The following is a 13,865-nucleotide window of genomic DNA, read 5'->3' as shown; positions in this document are numbered from 1 at the left end:
AACATTTTTGCAAAGAAAGACTTCTAAAGAAGAAATATTTTTTTGAATTTTTTCCTCTGGAATTTCGAAAGAAAAAACTTTTACAGAAGAAAAATAAAATATTTTTTGGAATTTTATTCTGAATTTGTGAAAGAAATGCTTCTAAAAAGATATTTTTGAATTTTGAATTTTCTTTTCAATTTTGAAAGAAGAGTGAAAATATTTTTGGATTTTTTGGAAGAAATTAAAAGAAAATCTTGTTGTATATTTTAAAAAAAAACAATTAGGATCTAAAAGAAAGCCTTTCTACAGAAGCAAGTAATGGAAAATATTTTTGGATTTTTTGAAAATTGGGGTCTAAAAAAAATTCTAGAGAGGAAGTAAAGCAAAATATTTTTGGATTTTTTTTGAAAATTATGGGCTGGAACCGATGAGGTTTGCCTACGTATCTCACATCCGGTGAGAATCAGACTCGCGTAGTTCGCCCGTTTTGACGGAATAGAAATTGACTTATTTTGAAGTATCTTTTCTTTTTTTTTTCCAGAATTTCGGCAGAGTTTCAGAATTTTCTAAATACCTACTTCTCACTTTTTTTCTTTTTTCTTCTTTTTCCTTTTTTTTTTGATTTTTATTTTTTTTCATTTTCTTTCCCTATTCTAGAAGCCAGTCAGCATGCAAGCTGAAATAGACAGATACACAAGTTGCACGTAAGATGCATCAGGATGGTCTTTTCATTTCGGGTACACCTGTCCTAGAAGGACCCAACCCCTATGTTGACTCTCTAAAGTCAAATGCACATGATGCAAAAAAACATTCCTACTAGGGATCCGGCATGAGGCTGAGTTATTCTAGGTTCAAAACCTGGGTATGTGTTCTAAACTGTGTACCCGAGCGGACAACTCGAGTCGAGGAGGGAGCTACGTACTGGGAACCAAAAGGCCATTCGGCTTAGTAATTTGTCCGAGCCTCTTTCTTATTTCAAGGTGTGACACTAACAGAACAGAGAGTCTCGACCAGTGAGCACATCCCCGAAGATGAGAAGAGAAGGGTTTCGTAGCAGTTTATATACAGTTTAGATAATATCAAAGCGGTAAAAACATCACTTAGCACATTAGGCCCAAACATGTAACAAAATCAGATAAATCCAAATATAACAATTTATCTAAGCTCGAATTCTGAACCCTGAACCAGAGATTCTGGGTTCTTTTCCCCAGCAGAGTCGTCAAAGCTGTCACACTTTATTTTTCACTACACCCCGAAAGGGGCATATAAAGGGAGTTTTTTCCAACTTAAAGTGACAATCGAAATAGGATTATTTTATTAAAAATTCAGAGTCGCCACTTGGGATAATTTATGGTGTCCCAAATCACCGGTTCAAATCCCGAATCGAGGAAAAGATTTACTCTGTATTACAGTCCGCGAACATAGAAATCTGGGTAAGGAATTCTGTTAACCCGAGAGAAGGTGTTAGGCATTCCCAGATTCCGTGGTTCTAGCACGGTCGTTCAACTGTTATAATTGGCCTATTTACTTGATTTTAGTACATGTTTCAGCCTATGGTGCAATTTTAACTTTATAACCGCTTTTATTTAATTATTGGGAAAGATTCAACGTCATCTAAAACACGTCTTGAACCAACGTCACATAAATGCACCCCCGGTCCATGGCACATTTTGTCTAACGTTGTTGAGATTTAGATTTGGGTCACATAAATGCACACTCGAGTTTAAGGAAGTTAAATTAAATTACGCGCCTAAAGCAACTACGCGTTTGAGAATTGATTATTTTATTAGAGATCAAGAACGCGTATGAAAGATTCAAGTATTATGGAGTTTCTTTATAGAAGTACATATAAGACAATCTAAAAATTAATTAAGAATACGAATACACATTATTCAAATTTGGAACTACAAAAACAACTCGTCCAGAATGAAAACAATCTAGATTAACCAAAAACCGTTGTTCACTTACATATTTTTACTCAATTAAACTAAAGATAGCATCCATATTGCGTAAAAAATATTCAATTATCTTAAATGAAAAAAAACATTGCTAATTAGCATGCACACCACAAACAAGATCATTGAGGCTTATCCATAAATCCAAGGATACAGAATACTGCCAAAGAAAAGGATTTTAACATTCATCTAAAGAAGAAAGGACAAACACTTTCCCATACCACAAATTCTGTCCAAAAAATTAAAAGGCATCTGCTGTAGCAACCCTACAACAACATATCTCCTCAAATCTAGACTTAAATTATCTATCTTTAATTCTATAGATACAAAGACCAAACAAATATGTACAACACAAGAGTAAAGGTTTGAGCAAAGCAAAACCTTGTTGCGCCATGCCTTTCCAAGTGACTGTAATTAACATGATAACATTCATCCAAATTTACACTAGAATGCAATGGATCAAAAATATCAAAAAGTCCATTCATCTGTTCATGGCTGCGCACTTAGAAATTCTATAAATTACAATCATGTTCATATTGCGCTCAGGTTAATTACAACAGGAACACTTATGCAGACAACTATGCCTCTTTCTACATGGATTTATACTAATTTCACGCACCAGAGTAATTTAAATTCAATCAATCAGGCATGTGATATTGGAATACATTTCGGACACATGAAACAGATAAAATTACTACAAATTCATGGTATTATAGCACCAAATCAACGATTACATGATCTAAATCAAGTTCATACCTCAAAAGCAACGTAGAGATTTCCGAATAGCTAAATAAAATCAGAGCAGGTGAATCAACAGAGCAGGAACAACCCAAACAACAGTGGATATCAGTTATATAGCTCAAATAGCACTCGAATTTCCGTAAATTATGAAGCAACGAAGCAGAAGTAGAAAATAGACTTGAAATCCCTCCTTTGTTCCTGTTTTTTTGTTTTGGTTTTTGGACACTCTTCTTGGATTTTCAGATCTGGATCGTGAGATTTTTAGCAAAAAAGCAAAGATTTGTTTTGTTTCTTGTTGTTCAATAGAGAAGAAAAATCCGTTGTGGTTCAAGGGGTAAGGTATTTTTTTTGATCTGATGGTATTTTTTTCTTAGGTCTATTTAATGTGAGGGATTTAGGGTATAAAGAGGGTAAAGGGTTAATGGGTCAATGGTCTGGGCCTTTAAAATGGGCTAGGGATTTAAATCAAATGAGTTGTTCCAAGGTGGCCCAATTCTATTTTGAGCTTCAAAATGGCCCTTTTGCCTTTCTTTGTTTTCCTTTTCTTTTCTTCGGTTTTAAAATCCAATTAATTAAAATCCTAAATCAATCTATTTTGTAGAAATTAAATTTTTTTATTTATTTTTAACATTAAAACAACTAATTAACTTAAAACTAAAGAAAAATGCTAATTTTAAAGGCTAAAAGTTAAATATGTAAAAATAATAATTTTTAGGATTTTTTCTATGATTTAAAAATATTAAAAATGCATGAAATGCAAAATGAAGAAAAAATTCCTAAAATTAATGACAATTAATTTTTGTCTATTTTTAGGAGTTATTTTCATGTAGGTCAAAAATCAAGTGCTCACAATCCTGCGTCTGTAAATAATAAAACATCATCTTGAAAATTTGTTAGTTTAGGCACAAACTCATTTCCAGTTGAATGTCGTTCAACGAGACAACTAGTTAATAGATCTTTATATTCTTCATACTCAAAAAGAGCTTTAGAAACAATATCAGTTGGCTCTAACATTTCCTGATTAAAGCACCAAACATTCCTACCTTTCCAAATTTGCCACATAATATTAACACTCAAATATAATAATTCTGTAGATTCAGGAAAATGATTAGCATTTAAGAAAAAGTTGTATCACCACACAGAAAAGTCAGTTATGTTTTCAATATGAGGCCAATTAATAGGACTTTGTTTCCATACAAGCTGAGATCGGGGACATCTAAATAGCATATGTTCTATATCTTCACTTTCAAGACTACAAATCTTATACGTTTTATCCAGATTCTGTAATCTTTTAGCTATGGTGCAATTAACGGGCAAAGAATTAATCACACACTTCCTTAGAAAATGTTTAAGTTTATTTTTAATTTCTAAGTTCCACAAAGAATCCCAGAAGTTTTTAGGAAAAGAATGACAACTCGCCTGGGCTTCCGAATTCCTAATATTCTTATTGTCACACCTCCTTTTTCTACCTACACCCCCGGAAGAGTATAAAAGAGTTTTTCCAATTAAAGGACAATCAAAACGAGATTTATTATAAAGATTCAGAGTCGCCACTTGGGAGATTTATGGTGTCCCAAGTCACCGGTTGAATCCCGAATCGAGGAAAATATGACTCTATTTAACAGTCCGCGAACCAGAAATCCGAGTAAGGATTCTGTTAACCCGGGAGAAGGTGTTAGGTATTCCCGAGTTCCGTGGTTCTAGCACGGTCGCTTAACTGCTATATTCAGCTTAATTATCTGATTTTAAACAATTATGAAACCTAAGTGCATTTTTTAACTTTTGGAAAACCGCTTTTACTTATTTAAAGAATTAATTCAAGGTCATTTAAAACATATCGCAAGCCACACCACATGAAATGCACCCGTTGTTCACGACACACTCTATTTAACCTTGTTGGAAATGAGAACCGGGTCACATGAAATTCACCCCCGGATTTTAACATGCTTATTTCATTATTATTATCCAAAATTATGGCAGGGTCACATGAAATGCACACTCGAGCCCCTTTAATCTAATTGACATAATTCAGCAATCCAATTTCTATACTGGAACAAAATCATGTTCAGCTGTAACCAATTCGAGTAAACACGAGCGGATAACCGAGCGAACAAATTCAAAACCACGGAGATCAACTGCACAAACAATAGAATCATATCGTCGGGCAAACAATTAACATTAAGCTAAAGTAAAATGAACAATAGTCTCAAATTCCAAAAAAGATTTCACGTGAATGCGAGATATTAGGCTAAGGTATATGAACAAATCAATTCACACACATGCACAACCTTAAATATTTCACAAATAAACGAAATTCCAACTCAGTTCAACATTTGCCAAATTGTCGATCGAAATGCATACAAAGGAACACTTGAATTATGAACCCCACTCTAACCAAAACGGGATGAACAGTCGTCAGCATTCTCAATCATAAGAGGTAAAAACACAAACAGAAACTTAAAAAAACAAAGTAAAAGACGGACCTTAAAATGATGTCCTCTCCGTTTGTAGTAATAATGTGTGAATAAGAGCTAAAGCCGAAACTTGGTCGGAAAACCTCGTCGGCACCCTCGAACCTAAATGACGCCACTACCACAGCAATGGAGACATTGGAGCAACAGTCGACGCGACACACACGAAGAACTGCCAGAGAACTAACTCCGGCCAAACTTGACACAAGACGTCACAAAATCCAGGTCTTGAAAGATCTACACCCATCCAACATGGAAGTAAAACTCACAGGAACAATGGTGATGAAACAGTGGGTTATTTTCTATTCGTTCATCGTTGACGATGTGACTCCGACGATACAAAGGCAGTAGAAGGCGGAACGGATAGTGTGTGTGTGTATGCTCGCCAGTTTCAATGGTAGTCGCTAGCGGAAGGTCCGACGATGGGCTGGTGCGGGGGTGGGCTGCTATGGTGGTGATGGATCTCGGCGACAGTTTTTGGTGCTGGGTTATGGGTGGTTGACTATTGTTGAAGAAGAAGAGAACGGGCGGGGGTCGTCGGAGAAGATAAAGTCGGGGGTGGGGTCGTATGAGGGTGACGAAGTCAGGGGGTGGGTTGTCTGAAGAAAACGATGCGCAGGGGGGTGGCTTGAAAAAGATAGACGCGAGGGGGGGTCGTGAAGAAGATGACACAGGGGGGTGGGGTCGTTTGTGTATGGCTGCGCTGCTTTTTCTTTTTTTTTTCAGCCTTTCGTTGTCAGCCTTCGTCGTTTTCAGCCCCTCCTTTGTTATCTCCCTTTTTCCGTTCTTTTTTGATCAACTTTTGTTTTCTTTTTGTTTTCAGCGTTTCATTTTTCATGCACAACCTTTGTTTCAGACCCCCTTTCCCTCGTTAGGTGTTAGCTTCTTATAAATACATAGGTCTAGGTTAGTGTTGTCGGGTTTTTAGGTTAAGGGGTATGAGCCTAGGAATTATGGGCTTGACAATTGTGGGCTATGTCCAAAATTAGGCCTAAAAATAGGTTGCTCGAGCCCAAGTTCTATTCTTTCGCTGCGAACGAGATTAAAAATACGGGCCCATTTATTAATTATTCCTGCTATTCGAATAATTACTAAAATAAGACTAACCATTAAAACAAATCTATTTTTGGTATTTTCAAATATCATATTAAAATAAAAATACGATATTATTGTTGTATATATATATTTTTAAAGATTTTTTAGATTAAAAATGACTACAAAACATTAATGAACCTATTTTTGTGATTTTTTGTTTTCTTGTAATAAAATAAAGTAAAAGAGTCAAAATTACTTAAAATATCTATATTATGCCTAAATTAAATATTTTACGCTTATATAAAAAAAAATCTTGGGGAGGGTCAAAAATCACATGTCTACAGCTGCCCCTCTTTGACTAGAAACGCGCAGAGTTTTCAGACAAAGACTGACTAGACAGGTTTTTTGACCCGACCCTTATTTGGGGAAACTAAAACTAAGAGAGAAGGGAATGTGACCGAGCCCTGGTATCTGGGCTGCCTACATATCCTTGGCTATAAAGGAATCAGGCCACGTGTAGTTCAGAAATGAGTGAGATGACGGAGTATGCCGAGGTGGAGATCCGATCGAGGTGCCGTTTCGCCGAGGTTCCGGTCCGCAGTCCTGCTATTACATCAAAATCAAAACATGAAAAAGACTATTTAAGCCTATCAATTACGAGTTACAAGATTCTTATCTATAAGTCTTTTGAAACTTGATCTTGAGTCTTGGGTGGTTCTTCATGCAGACTTTAGATTTGAATCTTAAACGCTCGCCAGTTGCAGGTGCTAGCTCATTCTTCTTCAGATTTTCAGACCAAAACTGGACATGTATTGCTTGTGACCTCGATCATGTCTTGGGCAGCTCACATCCTTCATCAACTTCTGCATTTGGATTAACTTGTTGCCTTTCTCTCTTTTTCTTTATTGTGACTAACTTCTGTTGATAACCTCGGACTGTTGACTCGCATTCTTGCCGTGAGATTCTTTGGTTGCTGACTTGAATTGCAATCTGAGATGCTTTCCTTTTCTTCAGGTGGACGCCTGACTGTCGAACTCGAACCATCTTCTCTTGTTGCTTGACACTGTTTTCCCTTGCACCTTGAACCATTTTTCCCTGAAACTTGAACTGTCTTCCTTCAAAACTGCTTTCCCTTGAAACTCGAGTTGTCTTCCTTCGACACTGATTTCCCTAGAAACTTGAGTTATCTCCCCTTGTTCTCCAGGTGGGCGCCTGATTACAACAAAATAGACAAAACAAAAAAAAAATTCTGCCCCAGTTTGCACTAGAAAGATTTGTGAGTTATTAGCAAAATTGTAAACCACTTGTACTATTGATGCAATGAAATTAAACTAAAGAATAGACTAGGAAAACTATAAACTAAGCTTGACTAAAGTAAAAACTGACCCTATTCTCCAGGCGGGGCTCCCTGACTGCTAACTTGAAATGTATTCCTTGCTCTCCAGGTGGGCTCCTGACTGCTGAACTTGAAATGTATTCCCTGCTCTTCAGGCGGGCTCCTGACTTCTGACTTGAAATGTATTCCCTGCTCTCCAGGCGGGCTCCTGACTTCAACATAGACAAAACAAAGAATTTGAAAGCTAAAATTTAAATTGTACTCCCTTGTTCTCCAGGCGGGCTCCTAATTTCAACTTGAAATGTATTTCCTGCTCTTCAGGCGGGCTCCTGACTTCAACATAGACAAAACAAAGAATTTTAAAGCTAAAACTTAAATTGTACTCCCTAAGAATTTGAAAGTTAAAATTTAAATTATACTCCCTTGTTCTCTAGGCAGGTTCGTGACTGCTGCGCTTGAATGTCTTCTCCATGTTCTCCAAGCAAGTACCTGATTTCAACAAAATAGACAAAAACAAAGAAAATTTTCTGCCCCAGTTTGGCGATTGGGGACAGATGTGATTGTAAAACTAAATCATATTACCAAGTGTTACTAAGGATTTGAAAGATAGGTCCCATTATTCAGGGTGGTCCTGACAACTCTTAACTAAACGACAATTTAAAATCTAAGTTATATCTTTTACAGGTGTGACTTTTGCTAAATCTTTGTTATCTAAGAGGATCTTTAAACTACTCCCCATTATCCAGGAGGGTCCTGAAAATTAAAGGTCAAATTTTATCTTAAGGGTGACAACTTTTATGTCTGAATTATACTACCCTACAGCAGAGTTTACACTAAATGTTGTTATCTAATCGAAATCTTAAAGCTAAGTCCCATTATTCAGGAGGGTCCTGGAAACTCCTAATTGAATCCTATCTCGAACATGTAAACTTCTAAACCAACTTATATTCTTTTGGGATACATTTATGCTAGCTTATGCTATTTCTGAACTTTAAACTAGGTCCCATTTTCCAGGAGGGTCCTGAAAATCAAAAATCAAACCTGTTTGGTGACTGCCTTTCTCCACGGAGGGTTTCTCCGAAACAACCGAAATTTCTTGCCCCTGTTTCAAATCAAAGAAAAATCTTATCAGTTTAAAAATGTGGTGGTTGGTTTGTGGCCTTGACTTTGAGGGCGATTGCTCCTTCACTTCTCATGATAACTGATTTCCCCTCGAGGACCTTGCTTGCTTATGGACTAGCCACTTTCTCTTCCATCCTTATCACAGAAAACACCCCTTCTCCGTTCAGACCCAATTCCCTTTATCTGTTGCATTGCTCATGAACTGACATTTACCAACCTTTGTGTTTCACCGAAAATACCTTTGATTCGTTCACCTAACACCCTCCATCTTTTTGCATTGTTCCTGAATTGATATGTACCAAACCGTCGTGTTTCACCGAAAATACCTTTGATCCGTCCACCTAACACCCTCCATCTGTTGCATCGTGCTCTTGTGTTGACGTGTATTGCACCTTTGTGTTTCTCATGAATTCCAAAACACGACAATTTCCACCCTTTCATCGCGCATGTTGTTTTTTCTTGACTTAAACCACTGGCCCTGGCCTTGAGGTCTGTTGCTCCTTCACTTGCCACGATAACTTTGATTTCTGCTCGGAGGACCTTGCTTGTCACTGATTAAACACCTTTTGTCGATCTTACCACAGAAAATACCTTTGATCCGTTCACCAAACCCTTCCATCTTGTTGTATTATTTATGAATTGATATGTACCAAACCGTCGTGTTTCACCAAAAATACCTTTGATCTGTTCACGTAACACCCTCCATCTGTTTCATTGTTCCTGAATTGATGTGTACCAAACCTTGGTATTTCATAAGGATCCCAAAACATGTTGATTATTACCAGCTCAATGCGCTTGTTGTTCTTTCCTGACTTATGACACTTTGATGTACTGGCCAGATCCCGTTTTGTGCAATTGAAAAGCTGGTGGAGAATTTTGAAGTCATTTCTCACTTATTTTGACCAAATAGACTCAGGAAGAGGAAGTAAACAAGACAAAAGGAACAGAGTAAAGGGCAAAGGAAAGAGATGTTTCCTAACAAGAAAACTACAAAGTAGAAACCTATCAGATGGGGATACCAACTCCAATGACCATGACATGCACATGTTGATTAAGTGGCCTAATCTGTCAAACAAGTCTGATGTTCAACTCTTGTTATACCCCTGAACCATGAAACTGGACTTCAATGCGGAGGTTTTCACCAATAAGACTCTCTCATTTTTGGATTTCTCTCAGCTCCTATCGCCCTACGGTGCCCGTGAGGGTTTTCACCAATAAGACTCTCTCATTTTCATTATTTTTCTGCTTAGGCCAGAGTATTGCCCCTGATATGAATTACCTCTTCTTGCTTGACTTGGCATCTCTCGAAGACTGATCGGAAGGTTTTTCTTTGGACCGTAACGTGGGCTTTTGGATAAGGTTAAAAAGAAAGGATGTCAAAGGCTCAAAAACAATTCTCATGGGTTCAAAATTACAACTTTCGGAATCAGATTTCTTACAACAACCACAACTTCTGCCCCAGTTTCTTGCTTGGGGACATTTTGGATTTTTATTTTGATGAGACCGAACCGTGAGGCTGCCTACGTATCCTTAAAAGGAATCAGGTCGAACGTAGTTCATGACATAGGAATTACTCTGTTGTTGTGATTTTTCTTTTCTCTTTCTCTTTTCTTTCTTCCTTTTTCTCTTTTTGTTGTTTTGCTATTTTTTTTCTTTCTTCTTTTCCCTCTTCTTTTTTTCTTTTTCTTCTTTTCTTTTCTTTTTTTTGTTCAATTTTCATTTTTTCTTCTCTCCCTTTTCGGTCTTTTCTTTTCTCCTTTTCCTTTACTTATCTTTCACGCTTGTGTTTCTGATCTTTGCTACTGATTCCGAAAGAGGGCTATGAAAGAAAATAAATGAGTCTCAAAGGGGTAACTAAGGATAAAGTGTTTAGATAGCAGAACAAAATGCCTTCGTCATTCCAATCTCCAAAACATGACAAGTGCAAACTACACAATTTAATCAAACCAAGGAAACCATTCGTAACATCTTTTGATTGCGTCAGACTTGATGACCATTCCACACATTCGCCTTCTACATCTGTTACATACAAAGCACCATTGGACAACATTCTCACTCTCATTACCACGAACAAGCCCTGTCAATTTGGGCAAATTTGCCTTTAGCTTCAAACCAATGCGGCATGATGCATTTCAATAGGGTTTCTTCATATTCCATCTGCCCCAGTTTCACACAATTCGGGCTTGAAGTGATCTCAACATGCCTTTACTTGTTTCCCTCAAATGTCCCTATCACCTTCAAAATTGTTTCAATCATTGCTTCATGACTAAACTGAATTTTTAAGACCAGGCCGAGCATTACTCATACATGTCATGTTACTAGAGTCAACAGGAAAATAACTATAAAAGAAAAGAGAACTAAACGAAGATGACTAGAAATCACAAAAAACAGAAAATTGCATTAGACATATGGTGACAGGGTTTGGACAACAAAACAAACAAACTAAACTGGGGTCACAAACCTGGAACAAACCTAGACAACACTAAATGAGCTACTATGACTAAACAAACTAGGCAAAATAAGAGGATAGAAGGGTTTGAGTCACAAGACAATATCTGGATTACAATCCTGAAATAACCCGGACAACAGAAATGACAACAAAATAAACCACCAAAACTCCTCCCTGGCTAACCAAGACATGGAGCATCTTTCCAATTGCCAATCTCGACATCTTAGCCACTGAATTCTGCATCAACATTACTAGGACCTTCACAAACTTCCATCACATTGTTCTTAACAAATTGCTTTTGGGTTCCCTTTGCTGGCTTGTTCTTAAGATCAACCTCTGATAGCACTGAAAACTTTGCAGTGCGTGGGCCTTCGAGGATCTCAGAAGAATTTTCATATTCCTTTTCAAAACAAATCATACTCACCATATGCGTCTCAGGCGATAGACTTTGGCTAGTGTCTGCTGCATCTGGATTTTGCACGACAATGTCACCTGCATCAATAAGCTTCTGAATTGCTTTCTTCAGATTCCAACACTTCTCTATGTCATGCCCCGGGGCATCTGAGAAATATGCACACCTTTGAGAAAAATCAAACTTCTTTGGAAGAGGTTTGGCGTTTTTATCTGGATCGGCTTCAACATGTCCAATTGCTTCAACTTTTGGAACAAACTGGCGTATGACACTCCCAATGGGGTGAAAGCCTTTTCTTTTTTCAGCAACCTCTCATTCTTAAATGCTTGATTGGGCCGGAAACCTGATCCAGGGGGTTTTCGGTAGGTTTGTGGGGGTGGATAGGCATTTCGTGGAGCTGGGTACTGGGAAACTGTTGTATGACTTTGGGAGTTCTGTGGAGAGAAGTGGCATTGGGGAGGATCATCTGGTGCATCAGGATATCCATGGGGACAATGTCGAGGCTGGAAGTGTTGATCGGGAAAGCCCATCAGATCATCTTTTCTGTTTCTCTTTCTTCCACCCAAGCTTACTGGGATGTTTTGAATGTCTTTCGAATAACTCATGATTTTGCCTGACTTGATTCCCTCTTCTACTAGCTTCCCCATTTTTAACACATCTTTGAAAGGCCTTCCCAAGGCCGGGATCAAATGACTGAAGTAGGTGGGCCCCAGGGCTTGCAGGAAAAGCTCAACCATTTCTTCTTCACCAATCGGGGTATTGACTCGAGCAGCTTTCTCCCTCCACCTGAGCCCAAACTCCCTAAAGCTTTTCTCCGTCTTCTTTTCCATTTTAGATAGGGAGGAACGGTCTGGGGTAACACCCGATCTGTATTGATAGTATCAAACAAAATCTTGAGTCATGTCACCCTATGTAGGCCAATTACCAACATCTTGACGATTATGCCATTCCAAAGCTGCCCCAGTCAGGCTCTCACTGAAGTACGCCATCAACAAATCATATTTCTCGCCAACACTTCTCATTTCACTGCAATAATCCCTCAAATGGGCTACCGGATCTCCACACCCATCATACAAGTTAAACTTTGGTACTTTAAACCCCGCAGGCAGACGAACGTCGGGGGACATAGACAATTCTTTGTAAGACATGCTACCCTGGTCTCCCATTCCTTGCTTGTTCTTTAAGGACTGTTCTATGCCTTTCGGCCTCCTGGGTATCCCATCTCGCCCTTTTCTTCCTGTGAACTTTTCATTTTCAACATGAGGTTCATCCCGCGGGCCCTGCTTGTATGAGTTAGGAACCTTGTGGGCAACCCTTGAGGGGTAATATTGGTCATCGTGAGCTTTGAGTGGGTATTCATTGTCGGGGATAGTAGATGTGACATGAGGGTGATTTTGGGGAGAGGTAATTGGAGGATGAGTGATGGAGCTACTAAGACGGTTGGGAAAGCTGTGATAAGCGGGTAGATCTGGAGAGTATGGAGGATCATATGACATTGTGTCCGGAGTTTGGGTAAGGGCAGTATCTAGGAAGCTAGGTGGTGGCGGGGGTAGTGCCTTCCCAGTCATCCAAGCCTGATACATGTCAGCCATGTGTTATTTTAACATCGTTACCTCTTCAACCAACTGCTTTTGAGCGCCGGTGTCAACCAACTCAGTTCTGTTGTTGTCTGCCATTGCCTTTTGACTTTATGTTGCAGAGAAGAGTTACCACTTTAAAACCACAAACCAACCACCCTTCTGCTATGAATATAACAAAATGAAGTCATCACGTTAGCGTTAGGGCATTTAACATAAGATAATCTCATTTTATGTGCAATGCACCTAGCCACAGTTATCGATTCTAAAATGACTTCGAGGGGACAAAGGTCAGTTGACATCATCCCAATTTGTTCATTTCAACCTCTTTTTTTTTTGTTTTTCTAGCACTTGCTGGCTTGCCCATTTTCCTTCATTTCTCCTTTTTTTTTTCATCACCACTCTTTTCTTTCTCTCATATCTCACATCCCACAATTTCACCTCTTTTTTTTTTCGTTTCCCTTTTTTTCTCCTCTTTTTTCCTCTTTTTCTTTTTATAATAATAAAAAAATGATTCGATCGAACCCTATGTAGGTTGCCTACGTATCATGACCCCGCATGAATCGGATCTTTGCATAGTTCAGGAAGATCGAAAATAAAGGAAACAAACTGACGTTCTCTGTTTCTACCTTAATGACTTTGACGAGAAAAGGGAAATAAAAGAAACAAATCTCTTTTTGTTTTTTAAAAATTCTAGACTTAATGTTCTATAACCTATTCTAAACTCAAGCCTAACGAGCATATATTTTGCTTTTTGAAATAAATACTCTATGGGAAATTATCAA

This window comes from Nicotiana tabacum, chromosome 11 (assembly GCF_000715075.1).
Source record: "Nicotiana tabacum cultivar K326 chromosome 11, ASM71507v2, whole genome shotgun sequence".
In the NCBI taxonomy this organism is placed as follows: Eukaryota; Viridiplantae; Streptophyta; class Magnoliopsida; order Solanales; family Solanaceae; genus Nicotiana; species Nicotiana tabacum.
Note: the sequence above shows the minus strand (reverse complement) of the source record.